At 37.7% G+C, this 12852-nt stretch overlaps 1 protein-coding gene across 1 annotated transcript in view; it reads right to left on the bottom strand.

The window, feature by feature from the left end:
- Tmem86a_1 (lysoplasmalogenase-like protein TMEM86A) overlaps nt 1–12852 on the bottom strand; it is a 227660-nt gene that overhangs the window by 138820 nt on the left and 75988 nt on the right. The window lies entirely within an intron of this gene.

Genomic DNA, 12852 nt, shown 5'->3' with positions numbered 1-12852 from the left:
AATTAAAATTATGTAATCTCTTAAAATATAATAATTTTTGATAAATTAACAATTTTCTTCTCTCCATTTGTCTTTCTGCCGTACATATGTGTATATCAGCCAGCATGGAAGATAGCTTAACAAAAGTATGTACAGTAGAATCCCGATTATCCGGACACATTCTTCTCTGCTTTATTTGCAAATTTAAAAATATTTAAAAAATAGCGAGTTTATTCTAATGAAGAAATCATTGAGGATTTGAAAAGTGAGGAGAAAGAAGATGATGAAAAGACTGAAGCTCTAGAGTTTGTTTTTAAGTGGATGAATCGGATTCCATACAGTTGTTAAATGTGATTCATTACGTGAAAGTTCAATCACAAATTATTTTCAACCAAAATTTTGATAGGTTTTATCAATTAATTACTATCGTTATAGCTCGAGTTTTATACATCGTATTATCAAAACAACGCATGCAAAACCCATTACATGTAAAATTTATTAAAATTTTTTAATATTTTTCGATTTGCTTTGAAATCGATTATCCGGATTTTCGATTATACTGTAAAACATATGTACATACATATCTTTCTTTAGCCTTCACACCCTTTTAATAGAAATTTATTTTCCTGAATAAGCTCTGATTGGTCTCATGTTATAGAATTATGTGAGAACATATTATTAAGATTATTCTTATTTCAAGTAGATATTTCGTGTATTAAACAAGATGTCTTAATGAAACTAAGTGATCATGTGATCTATGTTATTTGGATACAAACCTTGTCCTTCTAGGCATCATCGATTTGTAAATTTTAAGCGTGTTGGATGTGGTTAATTCATTAAGGGAGGGGTCTAGGTTTTAGCGCAAAAAAAACCTTTTTTTTATTTTGTATCTCAAATATCGATTAAGCAATTTTATTCAAACCTTCTATACATTATTGAGCATAGTTTTGACTATTTTCTGTAAATTTTTCATGCAAAAATATTAAACCATTAGCCTGTGATAGAGCTTCCCCTAGGACGTCTTGAAAAAAAAAAAACAATTTGCGGTGTTCACTGTAATCCGAAAATGAAAAACCATAACAATTTAGTTAAATTTGAAACAAATCTTCCCCCAACGTTCTCTGATTATTATTACTTTTATTTAAAAATTTTTGGCGGCCATCTAAAGTGTGAACCGTTATTTTCGACTAAAATTTCCGCCATTTTCAGGGTGGGAAACACCCTTAATGTTAAAAAAAAAATAATTTTACTAAACGTAAGGGGGAGGTATTTTATGTGAAGAAAATGTGTACCAAGTTTGAAATGAATCGGTCGAGCAGTTTTCTAATGGTATTGAACACGGACTTCCAAAAAGTAGTTTTGAGAAAAACGCGTTTAAAGCTGCACTGCAATCCCAACCGCCCGAAGCTGTTAGAGTTAGAGCGTTAAAGGCCCCGAGACTAATTAAACAATTACTTCAAGAATATTGCTTAGATCGGATTAAAATTTTGAGGACATATTCTTGAAATGTTAAACAATAAGATAAAACAAAAAAATTCGATGTTTCAAAAGTGATAACCTAGACCCCTTCCTTAATGTTCAAATATTGAAATCTTAAAATGACAAATGAAAAATCGTAAGTATTTATTTTTATAGAAAATAAAAACTTGAAATAAAACATGAAAACGTTTATAGAAAACATGGCCCCTGCTAGAAAGGGATTATATTAGTCGCGCGTATGATGAACTAGTGGGCTCAAACGCTTCGGGTGGCTTAGAGGATCATATGTGGAACACTAGCCTTTCTATGGTGTCTAAAGATATAAATTAGCTTACATCATGTCCAGTAGGTAAGATTTTTCTGTGTAAAATTAGTATTTTCAATATAATTTGATTGATTCGCTGCCCTCTAATTCTTAGTAGTTGTATACATTAAATTTTTCAGTTTAAGAAATCTAAATTACAAATTCTGTTCAAGTGGAAATTATTTACAAGAAGCAGCAATTATAATTAAAAATTAGAAAAATATTCACACGTAAACCTTCCGAAATATTTTCAGCAACTTAATTTACTTAGTTTATAAAGAAAAGCGAAGAATGCGCAACCGAAAATAAGCAAAGAGTTCTCAAATTCTAACATCCATACTTCCATACAAACTCCTATAAATACATATATGCAAATATTATCATGTAACAAATCCACACCCGAGTCTACAACTCATTCACCTGTTTTCGAGAACACGCACAAAAAATTAATTATACCAATTCAACAAACACTTGTTGTTATTGTTTTTGTAGAAAGGTGTACGCGTAACAATTGAACGAGTTTGCGATGTGATTTGAATATATAATAAATATTTCATGCAAAACAATTCACACAGTGCACAGTTGTAATTTAATTAAAATCGCATTCATCGCGGCACACAAACGATATACATAGATAGATTTGCATTAAATATTTGTGCATACAAACCAACAACAGTACAAATAGTTCAAAATTTACATACAAAATTTTCTTGACAGCAAAAACAATAAAGCCCAGTTGTATTGTTGTTGTTGTAATGGAAAATCATAGCATATGCCAATATTAAGCGAGTCCCAGTGAGTGGGTGCCTCGCGCCAAGCTGCAACATTGAAGAATTGTCTGTAAATTACGTAAATACGTTACCAACGGCGATTCAAAGAGATAACAACAATTTCATATGTCGCAAACACTTTTTAAGCAGATGAAATGCTGCAGATTAGTGCTCAGAAAGGAGTGAGTGCGGCGGTGTTGGGATGGGGGGTCATTGTACTGCTGCCAAGTTACGGGTTATCAAAATTAAATTTGTTACTTACTATTAAAAAATAGAATAATAATAATACACCGCACAGCACGTGCCACTCACTCCCTCCAATTGAGCGTTGAACTGCGAATACCAAACGTTTGTATGTGTGTGTGTTCGGTTTTGAGGCGAGCGCATCTTTGCACACACGCTTAATCCCAACGCGTGGAGATTACTGTCACCAAAACATATTTCAGTGCGCACAAAAACCAAAAGAGGAAATTATTTATAATCAAATTGACCTGCCACATTTTGCGGCACCACCAAGTGAATGCGTGAGTGTAAGTGTTGGGTGCTTTTGAAAAGCAGTGACAATTTGTTAGCAATTTTATTGTGCCTGCGTGTGAGTCGAGGTTTTTTTCCTTTTTTGCGGTCAGTGTCTTCCTTCTTTTTGTTAGCGTTTTTTCGCTACATCACAAATGTAAAGTTTAGCGCCGCGAACTCGTTATCGTTGTATTTGATGTTTGAAAATGTAAAATATACAAATACATTGAACTTCGGACATACAGTGCGGCAAATATGATTGCGAAAGGCATAAAAAATTCTGAACGACGTAATTGGGGAAGTTAGTAAAATTTTTCCATAAATGTTTGTCTTTTTAATATCAATAAAAACTGGACAGTTTTCTATATTTTTTATACTCTCGCAACAAAAGTTGCTAAGAGAGTATTATACTTTTGTTCACATAATGGTTGTTTGTAAATCATAAAACTAAACGAGTTAGATATAGGGTCGGGATATCTGTCTGCCCGTCCGTCTGTCCGTGCAACGGATAACTTGAGTAAAAATTAATATATCTTGACGAAACTTGGTACAAATGTTCCTTGGAACCGTGGGGAGGTTGGTATTGAAAATGGGCGAAATCAGACCGTTGCCACGCCCACAAAATGGCGCAAACCGAAAACCTATAAAGTGTCATAACTAAGCCATAATTAAAGCTAGAAAAATTAAATAAATAAAATTTGGTATAAAGGATCGCACTAAGAAGGTGCATATTTGGATATATATATTTTTTTTTAAATAGGTTTTTTGTTTATACACATAAAAATTTATATAATGGGATAATAGCCACGCCCATCTCCCATACAAATGTTAGGTTGAAAAGTACTAAAAGTGCGTTAACTCACTAATGGAAAACGGCAGAAACACCAAATTTTACAGAAGAAATGACAGAAGGAAGCTGCATTCAAGTCTTTTTACAAAATGGAAAATGGGCGTGGGGTCGCCCACTCATCAAAAACCAAATCTCAGGAACTACTCTACAGATTTCAATGGAACATAATACTTTCTTGACAAACTGATAACACGAATGGAAAATGTGCGAAATCGGTTCACAACTACGTCTACTTCCCATATAACTCAATTTTGAATTCCATCTGATTCCTTCACTTAATAATGTATACATAAGGAACCAATGAAATACTACATATTATCTGTGGCTTCACTTGTGAAAAAATTGTCGAAATCAGACTATAACTTTTCAAGACCCCAGATATCGAATATGATGAACTCAGCACCTAAGGGTAATTTTTAACCGTCATGATATAGTGTACCTTGTACCTCTGCGAACTGATTTTTTATTCAAGAACAAGGAAAGTAATCTGTATAACGTATATATAATCTGTATATGACAGTCGATTCGGCACCGTTCGCAGCAACCGTCGCATGATAACCGACTATTTGATGCTTGAAATTGAAGCTCGTGATCTCAGCTATATTTGGTTTCAACAAGACGGCTCCACTTCCCACACATCGCATCCATTAATGGATTTCTTGAGAGAACACTTCGGCCACCAAGCTCTTAATTTCACAGCTTTAGACTTTTTTCTGAACTCTGAATAGATTTTTTTATTAAATACTGTTTCTAATCGCAAAACATCATTCCAGAACTAGTATTTTCTGAGATGAATGGACCCAGTGTAAAAAACGTTTCGACGGTCGGATTTATTGCCGGTAAACGACTATCACCTTCTATCATATAATTCCATCGCAGAAAGTATTTAAAAAATTTGCAAATGCAAGCATGAGTTTTTGAAGTGGAAATCAGCGACAAAATTTCTTAACACGGCCAGACCACTTAAATACTTATAGGCTGTTTTTTCTAAAATTTAGACCGATTAGTTGGTGTTTTTTAGACCTATAGTTTTCAACGGCCATTACTTTTTCGGAATTGCTCTTTTTGACGGCTGTTACTTGATTTGTGCTTAGTTTGATGAGCCATTTCAAAATGAACGAATTTAATCCGGAACCATATTTGTTGCAACGTCAAAACCGTAATCAGCGAACCCGAAACTCCGAGTGACGAGTTTCAAGCGAATTCCATGCATTTTTACAAAAGCTGTTCGTCATATTGTTTTTTAGGGTCATGTCAAAATCCTGATCTGATGGAGTTAAATGGACTTCGGATTCGGATTCAGCGTCCCCAAAAACATAAAAAACACATTGAAAGACCTTAATCAATGCAAATTTTCAATTTATATTCAAAAGATTTTTTATTCCAATATTTGAAAATTAATTGCCTTTATCTCTTGGAATTATTTCAGTTGCTTTTTATTCAAAATCGTCCACTGTTATCCTTCTCCGGCAATAAGTACCACGAATTCTTTCGTCCACCACTCCGGCAACCCTTGCTGGTATTAAACCAAGCAGAAATGTCCAAAGTGCCGCTGCACCCCTTCGGTACGCCACACCAAAACAAAAACAAAACCAAAAAAAACTTTGTTGTTTCTGTAATTGCCGTGTCATAAATCTAATAAATTAAATGCATCCGTTACAGCGACAATTGATTCAGTGATGCGCAGTCAAATGATGCCAACCAGAGAACCATACAGTCAGCGAGTGATGATTGTGAATGTGATGGCGACTGAGAGGGGGTACAGCAGCGCAAATAGACACACATACACAACAACAACAGCAAAAAAAACTAAAAGTAATAATGAAGCACAGAATCAGATGGTGAAATTTCTGTAGCGCTTTATTAAACCACGATTTGCACCCCCGTTTATGGGTAAACAAATACAAATACAAAGATATATATACAAATGCATAATAATAGATGTAACCAGCAACAACTAAACAACAAAACGTGAAAAAAACTAGATCAACCAGAAAGGAAGTAAAAGGAGTTTATAAAGCATTTTTGAATATTTGGAATTTGTGACCCCTGTCGTTGAGTCGTCGAGAGTTTAAAGTATTTATTTGTAAGCGTATTTATTTGTAAGTGCACATACAATGAAACATTCGTTATATACCTGCATTCACACAAATCATTTTCACAGACCTTCCTCGCTGTGCATATGCGGTTTACCCCGTTACAAATATACTAATATGGTCTGTTAAAAAAAATAACTGTGTGTAGTGAAGTGTATTAAACGGTTGGTTAGGAATTGCACTAAATTAAAACTTAATTACATTACTCTCATTAGATATGTGTTTGGTAAATTGCTTTGAAATTTTCGGTCATCCGAAATTTCGCACGGTCACAATAAGACTTTGAATTGGGTAAGCAAATTGCATTTTATTTCGTTACTTCGATACTTCTTTTACATGTTTTATGTTTGATCTTTTGCAATTCTCAAAATGAATCAAATTATGAGAAAATAAAATAAAACTTATTGAAAAGTATAAGTGTTCCACAAGTGCTCGAGCGCTGGACATATAGACGTCGCGTGAGTTCGTCAAACGCTGGACAACAAGCTGAACTTTGCCGTCGGCCGGAATTGAAGCGTAATAGGCCCTTCGAATTTCTTCTTTCGTTCACCTCTCCGCAATCAAAGGAGTGCTGATTGGCACGCAACCTATTAGACTAAAGCTCTTGCCAAGTGCAAGCTGTCCAAACTGTATAGAGAAAGATGAGATGGAATCATCTAGCCACTTTCTTAACCAAGCATTCATTAGACTGATATTTTTATTGGGTATGGTATATGTATAAAAGAGGATTGACACACACCACCTTTTTGTCGATTTTAAAGCTGCTTTCGACAGCACGAAAAGGAGCTGCCTTTACGCCGCGATGTCTGAATTTGGTATCCCCGCAAAACTAATACGGCTGTGTAAATTGACGTTAAGCAACACCAAAAGCTCCGTCATGATTGGGAAGGATCTCTCCGAGCCGTTCGATACCAAACGAGGTTTCAGACAAGGTGACTCACTATCGTGCGACTTCTTCAATCTATTGCTGGAAAAAATTATAAGAGCTGCAGAGCTAAACCGAGAAGGTACAATCTTCTACAAGAGTGTACAGCTCCTGGCGTACGCCGATGATATTGATATCATCGGAAGCAACAACCGCGCCGTTTGTTCTGCTTTTTCCCGCATGGATAAGGAGGCGAAGCGAATGGGTCTGGAGGTGAATGAGGACAAGACGAAATATCTCCTGTCATCAAGCAAACAGTCAGCGCATTCGCGTCTTGGCTCCCACGTCAGTGTTGACAGTCATAACTTCGAGGTCGTAGATAATTTCGTCTACCTGGGAACCAGCATCAACAACACGAACAATGTCAGCCTCGAGATCCAGCGCAGAATAACTCTTGCCAACAGGTGCTACTTTGGACTGAGTAGGCAATTGAACAGTAAAGTCCTCTCTCAACGAACCAAAATCAAGCTCTACAAGTCGCTTATCATTCCCGTCCTGCTTTACGGTGCAGAAGCTTGGACGATGTCAACATCAGATGAGACGACACTAGGAGTTTTCGAGAGGAAAATTTTGCGCAAGATTTATGGTCCTAAAAACATTGGCAACGGCGAATACCGCAGACGATGGAACGATGAGCTGTACGTGCTATACGACGACATTGACATAGTTCAGCGAATAAAAAGACAGCGGCTACGCTGGCTAGGTCATGTTGTCCGAATGGACGAAAACACTCCAGCCCTGAAAGTGTTCGATGCAGTACCCGCCGGAGGAAGCCGTGGAAGGGGAAGGCCTCCACTCCGTTGGAGGGACCAGGTGGAGAGCGACCTGGTTACACTTGGGACCTCCAACTGGCGCCGAACTGCGAAGGAGAGAGAGAGGTGGCGCACTATCGTCGATTCGGCTATAACCGGCTAAACGGTTGCGACGCCAATCACATACATACATATGTAGAGTTCCAAGCTGGGACATTCGGAAATTGTCTGCACGCCTAAAAACATCGCTCATTGCGTTGCATCACTCAATCTTGACAGCTGCTTCTCCACACACATTTGCAGGAGGAACATGTGATCAGGACGAAGAGGCGAAGCTAGTTTTTTCACGGATGGACGGATATTTTTGGGAGAAGGTTAGGAAGGGATTATTCTGTACGGAGCATTGTCTTTCAAGCAAAAGAGACTGATATTAAGGTAGCGCCAGATGTACTGGTTCGAAATGGAGCATCCTTCGGAGAGCTAAGTAGTAGAGCGGCAATTGTGGCCCTGAACTCGTTGAATGTGTGCTCAATGCTTTGAGTATTTAAGCTTATTATAATATATCAAGCTTTTTCACTATCAGACTTATTTGAGTGACGGGTCACAGCGGAATCTGCAGAGCGCAAAAAAATTTTGTCTTTTTCACCAGGTTGATTACGGGCAGGGGCTCCGTTGTCCTTTTGCGTTCTAGCGCTGGATTCAAGGAATTCTGACGAGCTCGGTAGACGATAGTTAACAATCAGTTTCTGCTCGGATTGCAAGTTCCTTTAGGTGCAGAGAGGAAACCAAGACATCAGTTAAACTACCAGCTCTTAAAAGATTCACCTTGTCGCAACTTCATTAACACTTCTCATTTGCGGTGTGGTTAGGAATCCTGTCAAACCCAAACTGCCATAGCTCTATCGAGGAAGGCAATTTGGAAATAACAAGTTATTACCTTCTTCATTCTATTCGCAAGACTGAGGTTGAAACATCTTAGCAGGTCTTTGGCGAACCTAGCGAATTGGTTTAAACTGATGTAAGCAAAAAATACACGAAATGCATCTAAACGCTTTATCGATACGTGTCGATCGTCTTTCTCCATCGAAAATAGTGTTTTTTGGTATCACAAAGCTCCAATATTCACAGATGTTGAAGATGTATCCCTTACAATCTCGAGCACAAGCATCAACGTCTACTTTCTACTACTACTAATCTACTGGTTGTATATGTGTTCTACCACTACTCCGAACCATAGATCGGTCCTAGTACCAACAAAAACAAAGACTCTTATCGAGTTATAATAAATCATTGGGCGGTTGTGACCAAGCCAAGGAAGTGCATAATATTTCGCCTAAGATAAATTTATAATTTTAATTTTAATGTTATCAATCATATTCCAGATATTGAATGAAAATGGTTTAATCACAGAAAATAAAAGAAGATGGAAGATACATAAAGCATCCATTACATATTTGTTTAATAATACCATAGAAATGTGTTATATTTCCCTTTCAGTCTTGTCTTTTCGGAAAACCTTCATGTATAGAATTTAAAAAATTATATTTAAAATTCAAATATTTTATAGTGTGTGCGCCCTTACCGCCCCATTCTGCACATCTTACCCTATCCCACATTTGATTAATTTCGAATTAACTGTCAAATTATTGACATTCGTGCACTGAGAGCATCACACAAACCGCAAGTTTATTAAATAAATTTGTCAACACTCAAACACCGAACGAGCTAACGGCAAATATTTATGACACGCTCTTACCACACCCCACTGCAAACCCAAAACATTTCAACGCACTTTTGCACAAGCTCACACACACTCAACCAACGAAACAACCTTCTGTCGCCTGTCACCGTTGTCTGTGTCTTTTCATCAGCAACACCAACAACAATAAAGCAACAACCACAACCCTTAACACTTGCCAATGTCGCCTGGTCGAGAGCAATCACCCAATAAACGAGAATCCTGTTACCAAAATCGGAGGGGAGAACATGAAAGTACCGTTATACATTGACTTTCAGCTGGCTATGGGGGGTGGGGAGCAAAATTGGAAAACACCAAATAAAATTTGTTTGGTGTTTAGCTTGTCACCCGCAGACATTTGCACGCCTGTGCTGGTACTCCCTCCACCCACACACTGCCGCTCCACTCGTTCCTCTCTCTCTCAATCCACTCACCCACTCACCGCCCGCCGGCGTCTCAATGAACTGTCATGATACTTGTGTGCGCCAATGTAGCATCTCAATGCGCACGCCGAAGAGGGTGACTTTGCTACACAATATGCGTTGATATTTAAACATTGCCTACACATCGGGTCGTAGGGGAGATGTGGGGGGATGCCATGGTGTGGGCGTTTTGCTTATTATTTGCTGTGTCGTTTAACGCTTCGCTCTTGTATTGTTGTTGTTGTTGTTTGGCAGCAGTAACGACGTTTATTGCCAATAAGTGGGTCGGTTGTGGCTGTCAGCAAGCGAACGCATTGAAAAGTGGATAGATTTCGAAGAAGTGTGTGTGCTTGCGATTGACGATTGACTTTGGGTGTGTGCAGACAATGTCAAAGTGTAATTTTCTGCTTGAAATGCTTTTGCATAAACGCTGTTCTCCACATAGTAACGTATGTGTTTGCTTTTAGTTTCAATTTAAAATGTAATCATCTCAAAGTGGGGAGAAGTGTGTGAGTGAGATGATTACGTTGCAGATTTCAGGTACTCCCAGAGTAAAATGACACATTAAAAGATTTCAAGTTTGTCACAATATGTTTAATAATTTTTTGTAAATATCTCGCAAACCACGAAAGCTATGTAAACTAACTATACAGGACACATTTCCAATCATACAGCATGCACACTATAATACACTAACGAAATACGTCGTGGACACTAAATTATGTAACATTTTGATTGGTACAAGATACGGAAAAGAGCGCGGCGTCACCCACTTTTGGGCGAAAAATCATATCTCAAGTTCTACTTGAAATTTGGTAAATATTTTTTTTCTTGACACTCTGTTACCGGTTGAAAATGGGCGAAATCGGTTCATCCATCATCATTCCATCTGATTATTTCACTTTTCATCAAGAATCAATAAAGATATCGGAGCAAAACTTTGCACAAATAAAACGTTGAAGGTTTGGCATCACACATTTAACAATTTTCGAAACGGTCCATAACTCTCCCTTATAATATTGTTCTTCTGTGCCAAAAATTGGTGAAATCGGATAATTACGTTAAGGTATGTATCATATACCAAATATTATGATTTGCAAACTTCGGGTGGGTTATACCGTATATATCAATAAATATGAGCGTTTACTTAGCGAAATTAAAAAGAATGGATGTGGTTTAGTGGCGAAAATTTTGAAGTCGGTCCAGAAATTACAATAAATAAATTGCAAGTGTATATAATGTTCGGTTACATCCGAACTTAGCCCTTTCTTACTTGTTTTTCAACTGATTTTTGAAGCTAATTTACAAGCTACTCTGCAAAAATGTCTTAAATTTGGTCAAAATAGCTTATAAGATTATACTATCTTATCTAAACAAAGCTAGATCAACAATATAAAGTCTCAAAAATTGCATTTGGAAATTATGTTTTGTTGGTCCTGGAGAAAGGACAAGATACACTTCAGTTGAGCAGTTATTTATGAGAATCATATATGTAAGTAATTTCAGCAAATCGAGCAATGCAGTTGTCATCGGAAATGTAAATTGCTCAAGAGCCTATGGTATAACTAAACCCAGCAGGAGTAAATAAACTCTTTGTCTTCAATTCATTCATAAACTCATAAAAGATTTATACGGTCTCAGTCTCTTTATCAGGACATCTACAATAAGGTAAATATGTACCTCGTAGTCTCAATTAAAGATATTTTATAAAAAACATTATTGTTGTCACTAATTTCATTTAGTAGTTGAATAATCAATACAGTGAAACCTCTCTTAGACGGACATTTACAGACGAGCGATTTTTGTAGTTGAATAATCAATACAGTGAAACCTCTCTTAGACGGACATTTACAGACGAGCGATTTTTGTTCGCCTAAGAGCGGGTCATTTGTTCTAAAAATTTAACTAGAAACATGAAAATATATCCGCTCAAAGGAGGTGTTCGTTAGGAGAGGTTTCTCTGCATTAGTCTTGCCATCCTCCATTACTAACTAGGAGCCAAATTTCTAAGTATTCCAGGTAAATATAACAAATATTTATTTTTTTTTAGTTTCAGATTAAACTTTTCTCAAACCACTATCAATCAACTGTGCTGAGCTGGGCAACTCACGTAGGCTTGGGGTTGAATGCGGCGAAAACTGACTTGCTTGTTTTTACGAGGAAGTACAAAATTCCCACATGGAGACACCCCTCGCTAAATGGGATAGAACTCCCTCTCAAGGACCGTACCAAGTACCTGGGGGTAGTCTTGGACAGCAAACTGCTGAGGAAGTACAATGTAGAGGAGAGAGTAAGAAAGGTCAGCAATGCTTTATATGCGTGCAGGCAAATGCTGGGTACTACCTGGGGGCTTTCTCCCTCTCTTATGCACTGGTACTACACAGCAGTGGTAAGACCGATTCTGCTCTACGGTGCTCTAGTGTGGTGGACAGGCGCACGGAAATCAACGTATCGAAAGCCAATGGAAAGGGTTCAGCGGCTATTTGCATAACGGGAGCGCTAAGAACCACCCCAACGGCGGCTCTTGAAATAATTCTAAACCTGCCGCCTATAGATTTCTTCGCTGAAAACAGCGCGGCTAAATCGGCGGGGCGCCTTATGACAGCAGGAGAATTTAAGTATAGAACCTTTGGGCATAGCTCAGTGGGTAATGGCAGTTTGGCGGACACCGACTACCTGACTCCATCTTTCAAATGGGAAAGAAGGTTCAAAGTTAACCTAGAAAGAGATGGCTGGCGTAAGGGCATAGCACCTGCACGCAGCAATTTAAACATATTTACGGATGGCTCGAAAATGGAGGACGGGGTAGGCGCGGAGATATACTGCCCGGAGTTAGGTATAATGCAACCATTCGAACTACCGGACCAGACTTACATTATAACCGTCCGGATCCGGATGGGTACGTCCTCATATTCTCATCTTCTTTGAATACGTCATCTGTATGTTTCCTGTATGTTTACTAAATTATAAGGAGGTAATTCAAGTGGTGATCTTCAAATAGGAACATGATCCAATTTACAGAGC

This window comes from Zeugodacus cucurbitae, chromosome 2 (genome assembly GCF_028554725.1).
Source record: "Zeugodacus cucurbitae isolate PBARC_wt_2022May chromosome 2, idZeuCucr1.2, whole genome shotgun sequence".
Taxonomy (NCBI): domain Eukaryota; kingdom Metazoa; phylum Arthropoda; class Insecta; order Diptera; family Tephritidae; genus Zeugodacus; species Zeugodacus cucurbitae.
Note: the sequence above shows the minus strand (reverse complement) of the source record. Positions and strands in the feature narration are given on the sequence as shown.